The sequence below is a fragment of the Thermobia domestica genome, unplaced genomic scaffold (assembly GCF_964235325.1).
Source record: "Thermobia domestica unplaced genomic scaffold, izTheDome1.hap1.1 HAP1_SCAFFOLD_235, whole genome shotgun sequence".
NCBI lineage: Eukaryota > Metazoa > Arthropoda > Insecta > Zygentoma > Lepismatidae > Thermobia > Thermobia domestica.
The window spans coordinates 245,056-261,392 of record NW_027655954.1 but is presented as its reverse complement, the minus strand read 5'-3'; positions in this window follow the sequence as shown (position 1 = coordinate 261,392).

The following is a 16,337-nucleotide window of genomic DNA, read 5'->3' as shown; positions in this document are numbered from 1 at the left end:
ATTATTGGAGCTGATCTTTGATTAGTAATCTTTAGTTGGGCAGAATGAATGCTTGATATGTCTTCAAATTCCCAGGTGTAGCAAAATCAAGATGTCAACTAAAATCTAATATGGTCGTCACTCTGTCCCTCAGGTTTAGCGTTTCCCTCTGTAACTTGAAGATTTAAAGCGCATACAGTGGCTAAATCTCAACAAAACACATTGCATCTTATGCTGGGTCAACCAAAGAACGCAAGAGTATAACCATCCACATTTTAGTAATTTCATGTTTCTTTTGCTTTTTAATTTAGTCAAACAGTGTTTTCATTTTAATGTCGAAATTGAGGGTATCCTTTGTGCCAGATGCACATCAAGACATCTGTTTATAATGGTATTATTTTTATTATTATTATTCTTTTAAATACATACGTATTCTGCTGCGAGGCTTTCTTTGAGGACAGCAGAAGGCACTTTGCATTTGACATCAGATCATGACTGTGATCGACCTCTGAAGAGAAAGTCCAAGGATGTCATCCTTTCCGGCGAGGAAGAATATCACTGCCACTACTCGAGTGGAAAGAAAAAGGAAGGCAGTAAGCAGTTATCCATTTCCATCCTTTCCTGCAACAACTTCATTTCTGTCCGATACCGACTGAAGAAGCATCTAAGACAGTATGTGCTACATCGTCCTCTCCAATAACAGTATGTCATAATAGCTCATCTTCTGGTCAATGTGATTTACCTTTATCGATGCTTTGCTCACACACGACCTCATCTCTCAGCAGCTTATCCACAGCTTCGCGGTTGAGTACAAATTTATCATTGATGTGTAGGTGCTGTTCTTCAGCTATTTTTTCCTTAATAGCTAGATTTAAGTGTTTCTTTTAAGCTTCCAAACATTTATGTTAAAATACATGGGTGTTAATGTGAGGGTTGTCAACTGTTGGAAGATGATTCTAGAGATCAAAAAGAGAGAAAAATGTATTGAAACTTTTTCCATTTTAACTTCTTTCCTGTGAGGCTCCGTAAAGCAAAAATTTGAATTTCATTTCTGGATTTTAGACGATTTGCCTCTGATGGATGAAAATGTAGGATATTGGAAAGAAATATTTAATAGGACGGTTCATTTTAAAGTTTTTTATCCTCAGTCTAAACTGACAGATACCGGGCTCTTACCTTACACATATTTTCTATCTGACTTCCTTCCAATATCGTACACCTGTTCCCTTTCCCATAATATGGCAAATTTTTCACAAAACTAAAAATGGAATTCGATTGATTGATTGATTAGGGAGATTAATGGGGACGTCAGCATCAAGGCTATATGTTCTACTCACGATTAACACGGTTGCTCTGGACTAAACGATGTAAAGAGAAACACCATGAAAGAATAGAAGGCAATATACAAAAGTGCTGCTAAATAAAAGGAGAAAACGAAAAATAGAAAATAAAAGAATAAAGTAAAATATATAATAATAATAATATATAGAAAAAAGCTAACAGAAATTAAATATTTAGCAGCAATAAAGCAAGGACAACACACTAAGAGAGCTCAAAGAACGTGAGCAACCCCAGAAGCATTAACAAACTCAAGTACCAGGCGAACTATAACACTTAAATCCCCCAAAGCGCCGGTAAGAACACAAGGCAATCCGAAACGTTCTCTGAGAGCTGAGTGTTCAGGACATTCAACAAGAATGTGCTGAATACACAGCGGAACTATAAACTCCTCACAATACGGAGGGTTCAACCTCCGCAGCAAGTAGCCATGTGTCAGATGAGAGTGTCCGATACGCAAACGCGAAAGCAGCATTTCATCTTTCCAACATGATCAGGCACCCAGCAGGACAACGACGACACAACCCTGTTACTGAAACTGATGGCATCTCACAAGAATGTCCTGAATGAGAGGGTGCATACTGAAGACATTCTGTAGACTCAGAACCACGCTCTGGGAATAGGTGCAAACGAGCACACGACGTAAAGAAAGCGAGAAAGCATGGTCCAAGTAAAGCTTAAGTACAATTAATTCAGCTGTAAACACGGAACACAGGCGATGCAAATGGAATTCTGAGCTGCCCTCGTCAGTGACAAAGGCACAGCCTACAGAATCACCATCCTTAGAACTGTCCGTATAGAACACATTAAAATCGGGGTACTGATCTAACAGTGTGGCAAACTTCTGCTGGTACATCTGGGAACTAGAAGCTTTTTTCGAATGTACAGACAAACTAGGGGTTTCGAATATTCTAAACTTCCTCAAGGTCTGAACGTATCTTCTGCATTCTATAATAAATTTATGAGTATCGTTTTATTGAATTTGGAACCTCAGTCCCTCGAATACTACTTCGATTATGTTGTCTATTCAAGCGATTCGGAACAAGCTTTAGTGACGGAAAAGTTGTTCAGACGTTTTCGCGTTAATGGACTTCGTTGCAGCGTTGCCAAATCTAAATTCCTTTTCGACCAGTTAGAAGACGACTTCGTGCTTCTCTGTGACAAGCTTTGCGCACAGCGCATGCGCTTACTTATTATTATCTTGTCATATGTTGACCTTAAGATGGAGTGAAAACACATATTAGCTTATGCTACTTATTTTTCTCTCCCGTTAACATGTCTGTACTCCCCTCCTCTCCTTTTAAGAAACTGTAATATGATTTTGAGGATTCTTGTCTTTAAATGATTACTATTAAGATAGGTGTTCGTTCCACAAACAGACATTGAAAATGGAATGAAATCTTTGAGTTTTACAGACATTGAACCTACTCAATAGAGACATGCATTTCAGTGCTACAGTAATATACAAAATGACGTTGACATTTTGCAAATAGCAATGCATTAATTTTACTCCATTTGTGTAGCATTCGTGTTTTGATAGATAGATAGAATAGGGGGGTTAATGGGGACGTCAGCAACGACGCGATATGTCCCCGTCATGATAAACAGGGTTGCTCAAAATTGTATGACCCTCAAGATAAGCGAGATTGTCTGTAGTGGATCGGAAACGACGAAATCCACTTTGAAGCTTGCTCAGAAGTGAATTGGATTCCAAATACCACACCAGGCGTTCAAACAGCTTACAGACGCAGCTCGTGAGAGCAATGGGTCTGTAGCTCGTGGGGCTAGTTGCGACTTTGCCTAGCTTCAAGATAGGAAGAACGAGAGCCTCACGCCAAGCCGGTGAAAAAAACTCCTCGATCCAGAGGCGATTATACAGTTGCAAGAGAGCAAGCTGTGTATCGCGGGGGAGGTTGCGCAACATTTCGTAGGGTATACGATCAAGCCCAGGAGCAGTATTGGATGATTCACGAAGAGCAGAATCAAATTCAACGAGGGTGAAAGGAGCATTGTAATCTTCGCTGTTGGCGGTACGGAAGTTTAACGGGGTCCGCTCTAAACGGGCCCTAAGGGGAATCAAGGCAGGAGGATAATGTGCAGACTCAGAGATAGAAGCAAAATACTGGCCCAAAATGTTAGCTATCTCTGAAGGGTGAGTAACTAAGACACCATTCACATTTAAGGCAGGAACATCAACACCAGGAGTATTGCCAGTAAGAGAGCGGACCCGACGCCACACCGTGGACATCGCTGTTCGACTATTGATGGACAAAACGTAATTCATCCAGCTTTGGCGCTTCGAAAGCTTGATAAGACGTCTAGCTCGAGCACGTAGAATGCGGAAACGCTGCAGATTGTCGTCAGTTGGATGACAATTAAAAGTGGCAAGAGCGTGCCGACGAGCCAGGTTAGCCTCACGGATTTCCGCAGACCACCATGGAACACGCCGGCGGGAAACGTCGCCACCGCATTCTGGAATGGAACCATGAGCAGCATCAAGAACAGTCTGCTCAAAAGCCTCTGCCACAACAGCTACAGGGAGATCATCACGACAATGAAACTCACTGAGCGCACGGAATTTACGCCAGTCAGCACGCTTCAAATTGAAGCGGCGCAGAGGAAAAGGACGAGTAACAGGGAGACCTTCAACAAACAACGGGAAGTGATCACTGCCACAAAGATCGGGATGCACCCTCCATGTCAATGAGGTCAAGAGACCAGCACTGCACATGGAGAGGCCGATACAAGAATATGTGCCATGAGCAGTGGAAAAATGAGTGGGACTGCCATCCTTAAGGATAAGCAAGCCACTCTCCTCAAGAAATTCGGTGACCTGTCGGCCACGACCGTCAGTACGGACAGAACCGCACAGACGGTGATAGGCATTAAGGTATCCTACAAGCAAGACATGGTGGAGGACGAACTCATGGATACTGTGTGAGCTGTGATTGTCCAATCACAGCTCACACAGTATCCATGAGTTCGTCCTCCACCATGTCAGACTTCAGAGAAGCTGCAGGTGGCTTACGAACTGGAGTAGATTTCCGTCTCTTCGGAGAGAGAACCGTGTCGTTCAACCTGAGGATATGCTGACTAAGTTTCAGGCCAGCCATGTAAGGTGATCGGCGCTGGGCTGGAGTACGCCGAAGAGCACCACTAACAGAAACACGTGGGGTTCTGGGAAGTTCACTTGTCGTTGCAACCGGGGTATTCGGGGCACAACTATTCTGTGGGACCGAGTCTGTCTGGGTGGAAACGTCGGAAGTCTGGGTGCCTACAGATTTTCGGGAACTAGCTGCAACAGTAGCGAAGGGAACAGAAAGCGAAGAAGGGACGCTTTCTTTCAGACGACGCTTAGCATCAGCAGCAGAAATCTCAACAACCATGAGTTCCCGAATACGATTCTCGCGCTGAAAGGCTGGACAGTCCCGAGACCAAGCTGAATGCTCACTCTTGCAGTTGACACAGAAGGGCTTGGCCGCTTTACAGGTTTCCGCACCATGACTACCCTGGCCACAAATCGCACAAAGAGCAGCACTCGCATTACACAAGGTGCTGGTGTGCCCAAAATGTTGACATTTAAAGCAGCGCAAGGGACTAGGGATATAGGGCCGAACTTTTAAACGATAGAAACCAGCCTTGACGTACTCCGGAAGCGTGGGCAAATTGAAAGTAAGAATCAGGGACTGGGTGGCGAAAAGTTCACCTGACTTCTTACTTTTGATGCAAGCTACGTCGATAACGTGTTGGTCCGCTAACTCCGACTTAATTTCCTCTTCGGTTGCATTGAAGAGATCCCAACACGATATTACCCCTTTAGAAACGTTCAGTATACGATGTGGTTCGACTGACACATTCACCGGTCCAATAGATGTTAACTTAAGTAGCTTCGCCGTTTGCCTCTCGTCTGTCGTTTGCACCAATAAAGTGCCATTACGCAACTTTTTCATATCTTTAACCTGTCCGGCATGGTAAGTGATAACTTTATGAATAACAAAAGGGGACAAGCCCTTAATAGCACTCGGACGATTTGCATCAGAATTGGCACTATCAACGTCTTTATATTTTATTACAAGATATCGGACAACAGGGGTCGCGATACTTGCCTTTTCCACTACTTCAGTTTCATTTTGTTTGGGCTTCTTCCGTGAAGGAGAGCCCGGATCTGATTGTAATGTTTTGGTACCCATAAAAGTGTGTTTTAATGAACATTGACAAAAGAAAAAAGGGGTGTGAGGTCACACCGGGGCGTTAACAGGGCAAGTAACGCTACCCCGTGGCAATCCCTTCAGCACGCCCGACACCTTAGGATCAGCGTAGGGCCGACGCGGTCAAGGGGAATGGGAGTGCAACAAAACCATTCCCGTCGACAAAAACGCGTGGCCCCGGAAAAGGAAGAAGTAGAACAAAACGAAAGAAACCTGTCCAACAAAAAGATAGACCCCCACCAGCCCAGGAAGAACAAAACAATGCAAAAAGGTGCGGATTTTTTGTCTTTTCTAATTTTTGTTTTTTTTTTTAATTATTTTATATTTTAAGATTTTTTTTGTGTATGTTCAAAGACTCAACACCCCGGACAACACAAACACTGGACGTACACAACATTAGGCCGGGTGGGTGCACGTCCTCCCCAAGGGGAGGAAGACGTCCACTAGATCTGCCTCTTCCCGACTCCCACCAACCGCCCGCGAGTCCGGTAGCTGAGAGGGCGTGCAATGATATGAAGATGAGGGGTGATACATGAGTGATAAAGCCGCCCTCTCAGCTCCACCCCCTCCCCGATGATGACGGTCCGCTACATGGAGGGGGTTCATTTTGTTAGGTTTTGTATAATAAAACAATTAAGTGGTTTTATCATGGGTGTGTGTTGTGAAAAGGAGAATTATAGGGGGATAGTTGAATTAAATTTATTGCAGGTAGACAGGTGGAAATTATTGCGTGTTGGGGAAGGCAGGTGTATTTTAACAATGGAAGGGTATGAAGTGAAAATATTTATTTTCGGACTGTTATCTTCTCGCATGCTAGGAGAGTAAATGTGTTTCCTGCCTTTTTGAAAAATTGGATCCTCTTGCATGGACGTGATGTTGAAATTTATATGGTTAAATACAAAGAGAAATCAGATGTTTAAGAAGCATTTTAAAAACCTTGGACTATGAAAAACACGTTGTGGTAGGAAGAAAACAAAGAAGGCTTTCTTTTCCTTAAGAAAAACATTATGTTTTTTGATGCAACATGCATCATAGTTAAGAGAAATATATACGGTTTGTACGAGAACGAAATGCGAATTTCACAGAGAATGGGAAGCTTTGTAAAAATTAGCATAACGGCTGGAGTTATGTTTTAGGAGAAGTAATGTATATGTATTGTTAAGTGGTAAAGATTTTTTTGTTGTTGTTAAAATCAGAAGGAGATCTGACATGGGAGTTTGGAAGAAATTAATGAAGGAAAGAAAATACTGTAACTTTGATTTAGAACGAAAACTAGCAAAGTGAGGGAAAACGGTGAATACGTGAGAAGAAATTATATGATCAGAAGGGTAGAAATGTTTTTGTTTTCTATTTAGAAAACCTCCCCTGCTAACAAGCTTTGAAACTTATATATACAAGTTAGAAGATGGAAAATTATCATTTTGAAGAAGTACCAACGAGGTGGGAAACCAGAAGAACACAATCGTTTAAGGAAGAAGTCCCATCATTGAAGATAAATTTGCAAAGGTAAGTAAAATTCTAATAGCATTAGATATTAGGAAAAAGTTGAAAAATACTTTATTTCAGTACAATAATAATAATAATAATACAATTCTAGATTTTTTATTGTGCAACGAAAATGTTTAGATTTTCATGTTATATAACACACCTTTCTTAATAGATTTGGAAAACATTTGTTTTAAATAATCAGTATTGATATAAATACAGTAATGTGTTAAATGTTTACTACATTCTGCTTAATATTAGAGTGATTTTTAATGTTATTGTTATTTAGAGGGATTTTAGGAAAGATGATATACAGATTAGCCGGACTTATTTAAAGATATTTGTGTACCATGCTTTTTTATAATCGATAAAAAATCGAAATAGGATTTTCTTCATTTAAAATATGGACACTAAGTACATAATTATTATACTGCTCGGAAATCGTTAACGAAATTATAGAATTGAAATATATCTATGTTTAGAAATATAAAAAGATTAAAATATTTTATTATCATTGAGCGTTTAGAAGTAATACACAACACCCGAATGAAATGAAATCTGTTAATTTTACTTGCAATGATTATACCAAGTAGGATAATTGAAACGGTAATAATGAGAAATGAATAAATAAGTAAATTGGAAGGAAATGGGAAAACCGCGAAAAAACACGCACTTACTGTTTATTTTACATTTAGTTTTGTAGGAGTACCATTTTAACATGATTTTTTTCTTTTGTGAAGCTATGCCTTTTCTTTAAGATTGTTACCAATAACATATTCGGTTTTAGTTGAACAATTTGTTACGGATTACGTACCCTAAGCGTTTTTTAAGTATCCTTTAAGACATTCATCAGAAATTGAAATCCTTGTTTTGCAAGTAACTCAGACACAATTTTCTCTAAAGTTACTATACTTTGAGTTTACTGAAGCTTTGGTGTCCCCTTATTTCCTTGAAGTCATTTTCACTTCCCAGTTGACGTATCTTGAAACTGACACTAAATTACACTGATGCGTAATACTGTAACACTAACTTCACACAAAGGAAAGTACTTAATCTATGATATTAAAATTATTATTAAATGAGGTTTATTATTAGTAAGAAGGTTTATAAATACGTTCATAAGCTGGGAAACCCCCAGCGAAAGGACTATATATAGAAAAATCAAAATAGCAAATACTGGTACAATGAGTTTTCTTTAGATAGAAGAGTTTTCGTTTGACAGATGAATACTATGATATAAAGTGAAGTTAATTCAGCAATTAAATTTATGAAACACCTGCAAAACTCAAGTGTAGGGTTATATGAGAATAAAAACCCATTATCTGACAACGTTCATATATAGTAATACACACAAAGAAATATTCCTTAATGAAGTCTAAGAGACTCCAGGTATGAAAACAGAGTATTGATACAAAATAAGAGAAATCTCGGAAACTGTTGTTTGTACAAGGATAAAATTACTTGATATACAAAAGCACATTACGATATTAGATGTCACAAAAGATGAAGATTTGATTCACATTTATTATATTACGAGGTACTTTAATTATATTTTGAGTCTATTATTTCTATTTGACAGAGCGCGTTCTGACATATGCGTTCTATGGTTAAATGGGATACTGCATTGACATAACTTCAGAAAATAAAAACATTTATCTATAGATGTTAGTTTATAAAATGATTTTAGTCGTAAGACTAAATAAATATATGATTTTTGATAATTTAGTATTGGGAGCAATAATTTTATACACCGTAGTATATGTATGTACTTCACACTTTAAGTGTTAGATTTGGAAATTCATATGGTGTTTTTAATTGTTGCAGATATAATCAAGAAAAGGATCATCGCACAAGGATAAAAGAAAAGTGAGTACCATGTCTCATTTGTTTGTTTTTTATATTGCTTATCAATACTTGTACGAAAATAGTACATACGTAAAAAACACAGAAAAATCCGTTATCCGGTTAGTGGTATATTGTACTAATATACGGAATCCTCTTTCTTACTACGGAAATCAGTACGGAGGATACGTTATTCATATGTTGCATACGCACTGCTTTTAGATGTTACATCATACCGTTGCAGGATGTCGGACATCTAACAGTTTTCCGTATATCACATGCATATACTTATGTTACCTTTTGTCAGCTATATGTTATATACGTCCATTTGTATGTGGGATCCTGACCGCCTACATTGTTTTATACGGAAAGTACGTATAGATGGAACATTTATATAGAAAGTATTATAAAACATGCGTTTTCAGTTATACGTCTGCAGTACGTTAAGTCCAAAAACTACAGGAATTACGCATTTGACCTACGCTTTTAAGTACACCACCTACATTTTTTTCTTACAAAAGTGTATCGCTATAAATACCATGATTTATTAAGTAAATAATGGATTTGAAAAACATTTTTTTTTTCTTGATAGCAGTGAAAATAATCAATCTAATAATAATAATAATAATAATAATAATAATAGACCTATTTTCACTTTTTTGTCGTTATTAAATTATAAAAATCGTTTCCATGTACCTTACGTTACAACACTGTGCATTTGTTCATACAATTTGAAAGTTAGTTTAGTTGTGGTATCGTACTGTGCAGGTGATAAACTGAATGTTATTCATTATTTCTTTTAAGAAACGTTTCTATTGTTCTCATTACATACTACTTATTTCAATACTGTTTTACTATTTTTGTATTCACTACATCAAAATAAAAGAATTTTCAATGATTCGAATCTATATATCATTAGAAGTTCCGTACAATAAATAAAGTCATGTAGTCTCGACTTTGTTCAATGGGTAGTACAGCGAATCACACCTCATTTTGCAATTATAACTTGAACAAGCTTAAGAATTATTTTCAATAACATAATGGATTTTTAAAGGTTTACATATTTTTTAAGTAAAGAAGAAACTTACTATTTATTTTGAAAATGTTGGAATAGAAATCTGAGCAGCCCATTTGCTGTGGTGGAACTCTTGCATGTTACCCTTAGCATGATAGCTAAGCCATGTTTTTTTAGGCAGCAGGAAGCATAGACATTAATGATTCACGTTCCACATATGTACCGTTTCAGTAATCTTAGTGTAATAACAGGTCACATAAAAAACACTTTCTCAAGTTCAAAGACCCACCAGAAAAGGAAAAAGTGTCATACTGGGAAACATAAATGTATCTGATATATTGAGAAAGAAAAAAATAAATGTAATTTATGGTCTATGGAACAGGGAGGTTCAGTGCCGCGTTCACAAAAGCTCTTCACTGACTTCTATCCTTAGCCAACTGGATCCCATTTCTACTTTGTGCGAAATAGATCTTAATATTGTCCTCCCATCTGCGCCTAGCTCTTCCTAACTGTTGTTTTCCGATTGCATTTTTAAAAGTTAAAAATTTAAAAGCGTTTCTACCGTCTTTACTGTGTGTATATGATCTACACAACGTAAACCTAATAAATGTAATGACCTTAACAATGTTAGGTAAACAATAAAAATATGTAGTTTTGGCATTCCCCATTCCAGTTCCTCTTGGACCCGAACATTCGTCTCAGGATCTTGTTCTCAAATACTTTTAGTCTATGTTCTTCTCTTAGAGTAAGCGACCATGTTTCGCAACCATCCAAACAGCAGGCATGATTATTGTTTATATATTTTAAGCTTCGGTAAAATTTTTATAAAACATTTTTTGAACTGAATAACACAAATACTCTGCTTGTAGTTGACATTTAGCTTCTTCGTGAATATCCTTTCGGTTTGAACCTGGATATTTGAAAATGAAATGAAATCTTTAAGTTTTACGTCCCACGGTTATGCCGGTTAGGCTAAAGGAGACGGTGATGATGAGTAATGGATGAAATGGTGGAATGAAGAAAGTGGAGGAAACGGGAGAACCCCGAGAAAACCCACGCACACGGTGTTTGTCCACCACAAAGTTCACTTGGCGGGGGCTGGTATCGAACCCGGGACCCCAAGCACCAGAGGTGAACACTCTACCACTGAGCCACCGCGGCCCGGCCTCACCCTGGATATTTGAGTTTCCACTATGTGGAAAGTATTATTTGGTATTTTAAAGCATTTTATAATTGTAGTATTACAATTTGATGAACTCTTATGTACGAATTAGTAAATTCATGTCAGTGCAAGCGTTTAATAATGCCTCTTTTATTGTTTTCCTATCAAATTTACATTATAAGCATATACCATAACCTCGTTGCTATCTTTGATTTCCTTATAGCGTACTCCAAGACAAAGCTAAATAGTAATGTCGACAACGCATATCATGGTTTCATGCCATTCTCACGTGAAAGCTCGTGAACAAGAATTTTGCTACTCGGACTTTACTTTGGGATTGATTGAAACGCATTTTAATTAATGTAATGAGTTTTCGATATTTTAAATTTTGTAAAAATATTATAAAATATTTCTTTCGCACCCGATTCGTAAGCGATTTAAAACCAAATTGACGTACCGGGGTATTGTATTCTCATTTTCTTTTCAAGCATTTGGCGAATGGTAAATATTTGATCGATATTGTTGTACGAAATTTGTAACTTAATAATATTAGTATTTTAAATGTAAAAAAGGAAAATATGTCTTTATTGACACAAACACAACAATACTTGCAAATCCTATTGGTAATCAAAAAGCAACATTTAATTTGTACCTCAAATACCGCGTACTACTCCGTGCTAGCTTGTTCTAACTAATATCTATTCTTGAAACTCTTATTGTATAAGATTCCATATCTTTGCTCACCACACATATCTTAGCTATATCGAAGTCACACCCGAACATTTTAGTCTTAGAATGTAATTGTATTCACATTTAATATAGAATGTTTTATACCGTTATTAAAATTATTTATTTCTTCTTCATAATACTGACAGAAATACCCGAAGTCAGCCGAAGTTAAATATGACGAAATTTAAAAATGAAGTTAAATTATATTTTTATTATTTATGTGCTTTGAAGCTAATTTTATATCTTTTTCAGGATGAAGTTTATAAAGAACCGGCAGAGAGAAGTAACCAGGGTTATTACACGAGCAACAACAACAATAAGAAAAGGTAGAAGAATCTACATATACATGAATGAAAATTTTATACATGTTTATGAAGAATATATAGAACAAATAAGAGAGGAAGTCGAAGTAATTGTTGGTCTTCCTCATGTTGAGGAAGAAGAATATACGGAACAGATGAGAGAGGAGGTGGAGGTAATCGTTGGTCTTCCTCATTTTGAGGAAGACGAATTTAGAAATCGGCATCATCAAGAGGCTGAACAGGAAAATCCTCAAGATGAGGACACTACTGATGATGAGGAGGAGGGTATTTTCGGTTTATAGACCCATTTTTTGTCTTGTAAATATTTTCATTATTATGTAATTTTTAGTTTTTTTTAAATAAATAAGTATATGCATATTCTAGGTATTTCCATTTTTAAATACTCGTTTATATTCCCTATAGTTGATTCTTAACACAGTTTAAATTTTTTTCATCTAATTATGAAAACGAGTTTTCTCTCTTTTTTCTGAAAACAAAGGCGAAACTTGATGTTACCCATGGTTTAAAATTGAACGCTGAAAACGTTTCGCACCAGAGGTGGGTACTCTATCACTGACCTGCAGTGCATCTATGTAAAAATTACGTTTACTACTTTTGTGTGTAATATAAGACTTGATACGTATGTGATTCTGATTTAGGAAATTGGTTTTTTATTCTGTGTTTTTATTCTGCAAGTAAGTATTGAAAATATGATAATAATAGTAAAGACCTAAGGACGAATGAAGGAAGAAATACAACTATAAAATTAAGACGTTAAGCACAGTGTTTTTCAATTAGAATAAGGTGTTACATTCAAGTTTAACTTCTTTCTCAGCATTGAGGTTATATGAACTGGTAATCTATAGTTTAATGTGAAATCCCAAATCTTTGTATAAAGCGTTCAACGCTTTCTCAATAGGGTTTAAAGCTTGGACTTCCTGCAGCAAAGGTGAGCACTCTACCAGTGAACTCAAGCACACTGAAATATAAATATTATTTTTACTTTAAAGGTTAACCACAGGAAACTAAAATAATTATTCTACAACTGTTTTTTATCTTCAAGAAAATCCTCATAATACAAAACAAGACGAGTTCCACACTTTTTTCGAGGTCAATGATGTAAAAGAAAAGTCTTTCTTTCTTTAGGGGGTGCTTCAAGAATGTTTTACGGAAAACAGGTTTTTATGCAGGTAACTATATCCGTTGTAATACATTAGGAGGTGGAGGCTTTTTTCAGTTCTCCATTCATCCTTTTGTGACTGCCTTTTAAAACCTTGGTGAAAATCATCAAAGAGATTTAAAAATCCTTTTACTTTCGTTTTACACCGCTGAACGAAACTTAACGTGTGTGAGAGAGTGTGTGTGTGTGTGTGTGTGTGTGTGTGAAAAGAGAGAAAGAAACAAAAAATGAAAGTGGTTGGGCTAGTAAGGGGAAATCTCTTAAAGATACATTTCCTATTTCCTTTTCTTTTGTGTTTAACTCAACCTACTTACTAAAGAATAAATAAAAATTGTTCAGTCCACAATAAAAATAGGTAAATGATAATGCATAAATCGGTAAAATCAAAATAAAGGAAGATTCCAAGTAAACCCACAACAGCACGAACTTACCTCGTCGGAGTTAAACCATGGATCACACGCAACAAAAGTAAACCACTCACATCCCATTGCTTTTCTACATCCATTTGTTATAAGTAACTATACATTGTTACAAGTTTTAAGAGGTTACCATACAATGGTTACTATCAGGATCAGTAAAAGTAAAGCCTCTGGAGTGTGTGTGAATTCATTATACCTCGGTTCTCTACTGGTTGTCTAACAAAAGGGTTGTATTTGATTTTCAAGTCCAAGGTAATTATTCCCAAAAGTGCAATCTTGTCCTTTTACTGTATAAAATGGAATAAGTATTTCACGTTATCATCTTATTAAGAAAAAAGTATTTTTCTGTATATTTCTATGCATTTTATAGATATTTTATTCTTTACCTCAAAGTATTGAGCTCTCTAAGCTTTATTCTTTTAAAAAAGCATATACCAAGTAAGGGTCTGTACATCCTGAAATTTGTTGAAGGGTGGATCCAGCACTAACAGTCACTGCATTTAAGCATTATTGAAGTAGCTTTATTTTAGTTGCAATAAAACAACACGTAATTTTACAATATTGTCATCTATATTCTCAACAAAATAGTACACTAACTTCTTTTTATAAGAAAAAGGAGTACAAGGGTACTGTAACAACGACTTTTCTACAGTATATCACGCATTTCTCTCCTACTCCAACCATAATTCTCTTAAGAAAGTGTTAAAATGTTTGTTGGGTTATAAAGTTTTAAATGTGGTCCGCATCCAATGAATCCCTCGAGTGGATACGCCCTTAATTCAATCCATTCTGCATACAAAATTATATGTTGTTTTTCATTTAAAGTAAATGATTAAAGAAAGGTTTTAAAGTCTTCATATCATAAACTAAACACAAGGTATCAAACTCAGTGCCTCCTGTTCAATGGACAACAGGTCATCGTTTACTTACGTTGGTAATGTCTCTAAAAAAAAAAAAAATTAAATAATGTATTAAATATTTTCAGTTTCCCACCATATTCTTCGAAAACAATTATTTTTTCTTTTCATGCACTGCTTCTTAAACACTAGTTTCTTCATATAGCATACAAAACAACTAAGATTATTTTTTCTAATATCAGTTTATTTCTTTAAAAACAATGCATTAATCTCACTGACAATTCAGTTGCTACTACTTCAGTATTTTAGCTCTGACTATTATTTACATGTGGTAGGTAGTCTTATAATACAGTTCTCTTGCAGTTACAATAATATAAAAAATGCTATATACTAAGAAACTAATCTTTCATAACGGATCATATACACAGCAACTGCATCAACGTTATCCCTATTGTGGTTTGGAACCCATTTTACTGTTAATATACTGTTTCTTATAACCTTGTTGTTATATAAAACATAAATTTTAAAAACGGTAGTCGATAACCTAATACGAAATAAATCTCAACACCGATTTAAAATATAACTTACTAATTTACTTGTCAATCAAAAATCCCAGGTACAGTTAAAATAAATCTTGGTATGAGCAATAGTAATTCAATTCGTTGTGCAAACATTCGTTTTCGTAAAGCTGTCTTAAATACGGGCTAGTTCTCATCTGCGTCAAAGAAAGTCTACACTTCCCAATAGATATACTTTCTCGTTACAAGCATTAGTAATGGTTCAAATTCCACTTTAAACAACAGCCCTCCCAAATCACTCATAGAACCAGCAAAACAGTAACTAAAAATTCCAAACATAGTAACTTCCGTATTTCAATCCAATACAATTTCATTGGGTAAAAGAGCGAAACCACAGTTCGTCTTAAATGACCAAATTTAACTCAATAAGTGCAAGCTGCACAATATAATCTCTTTAACGTTTAGGAAAATCTAATTTCGGGAGTACAACACTTCTGATATGTTATAACTGTATGCCATGTATTCGCTCACAAATATATCTGCGCTGTATATGCAGACAACTAAAACATTAAATACTATTTTCTTATGCATTTGTAACAATTACAATAAAGTTTAAAATTCTCGAAATTCAGAATAATTTTTATTAAAGTTTAATATTGAAAGATATCTGTTTCAACTGTAAAAGGACACGTTAGCTATTATTTCGTTTCTGACGGTCATAACACCATTACAAGAATATTTTCTTGTTTTTTCTGTTACAAACAAGATCTATAAATAAAATACTCTTTTAGTTCAAAAAAATATTCCTCACACTTCAAGTAAAATACAAAATCGTATCAGACTGTCTGCGAATATAATATGCAATCCTCAAAACATTTTTAACTTGTCGGTTGCATAATCTTCTAGGTGTCAAAATTAAATATTCATACTCATTATTATATACGTAAAATGTATCTGTCTCTCCGACACGTATAGTTGCTATTGAACTCTCAGTGGAAAAATAATTGTGGGTTTTCTGTGTTAAAAGCAATATCCTTCAGTCAAGCAATCAACTTCAATAATATAAGACAACTTATTATTTTCAATCCATTTCCTTCAGCGTAATATATACAAATAAATAAAAAATCTAGTTTTGTATAAAGAGTTTCAAAAAGTATAATTCTCCAATAACTGCTACAATAAGTTTCTTTCCTCGTTCATAGACATTAAATAGCGCTCATCATAAAAATAAGTCAGTTCTAACACGAAATGTTTTCCCTCATTCAAAGTGTATTTTTAGTTTAAACATTGTGTTTGTGTGGAG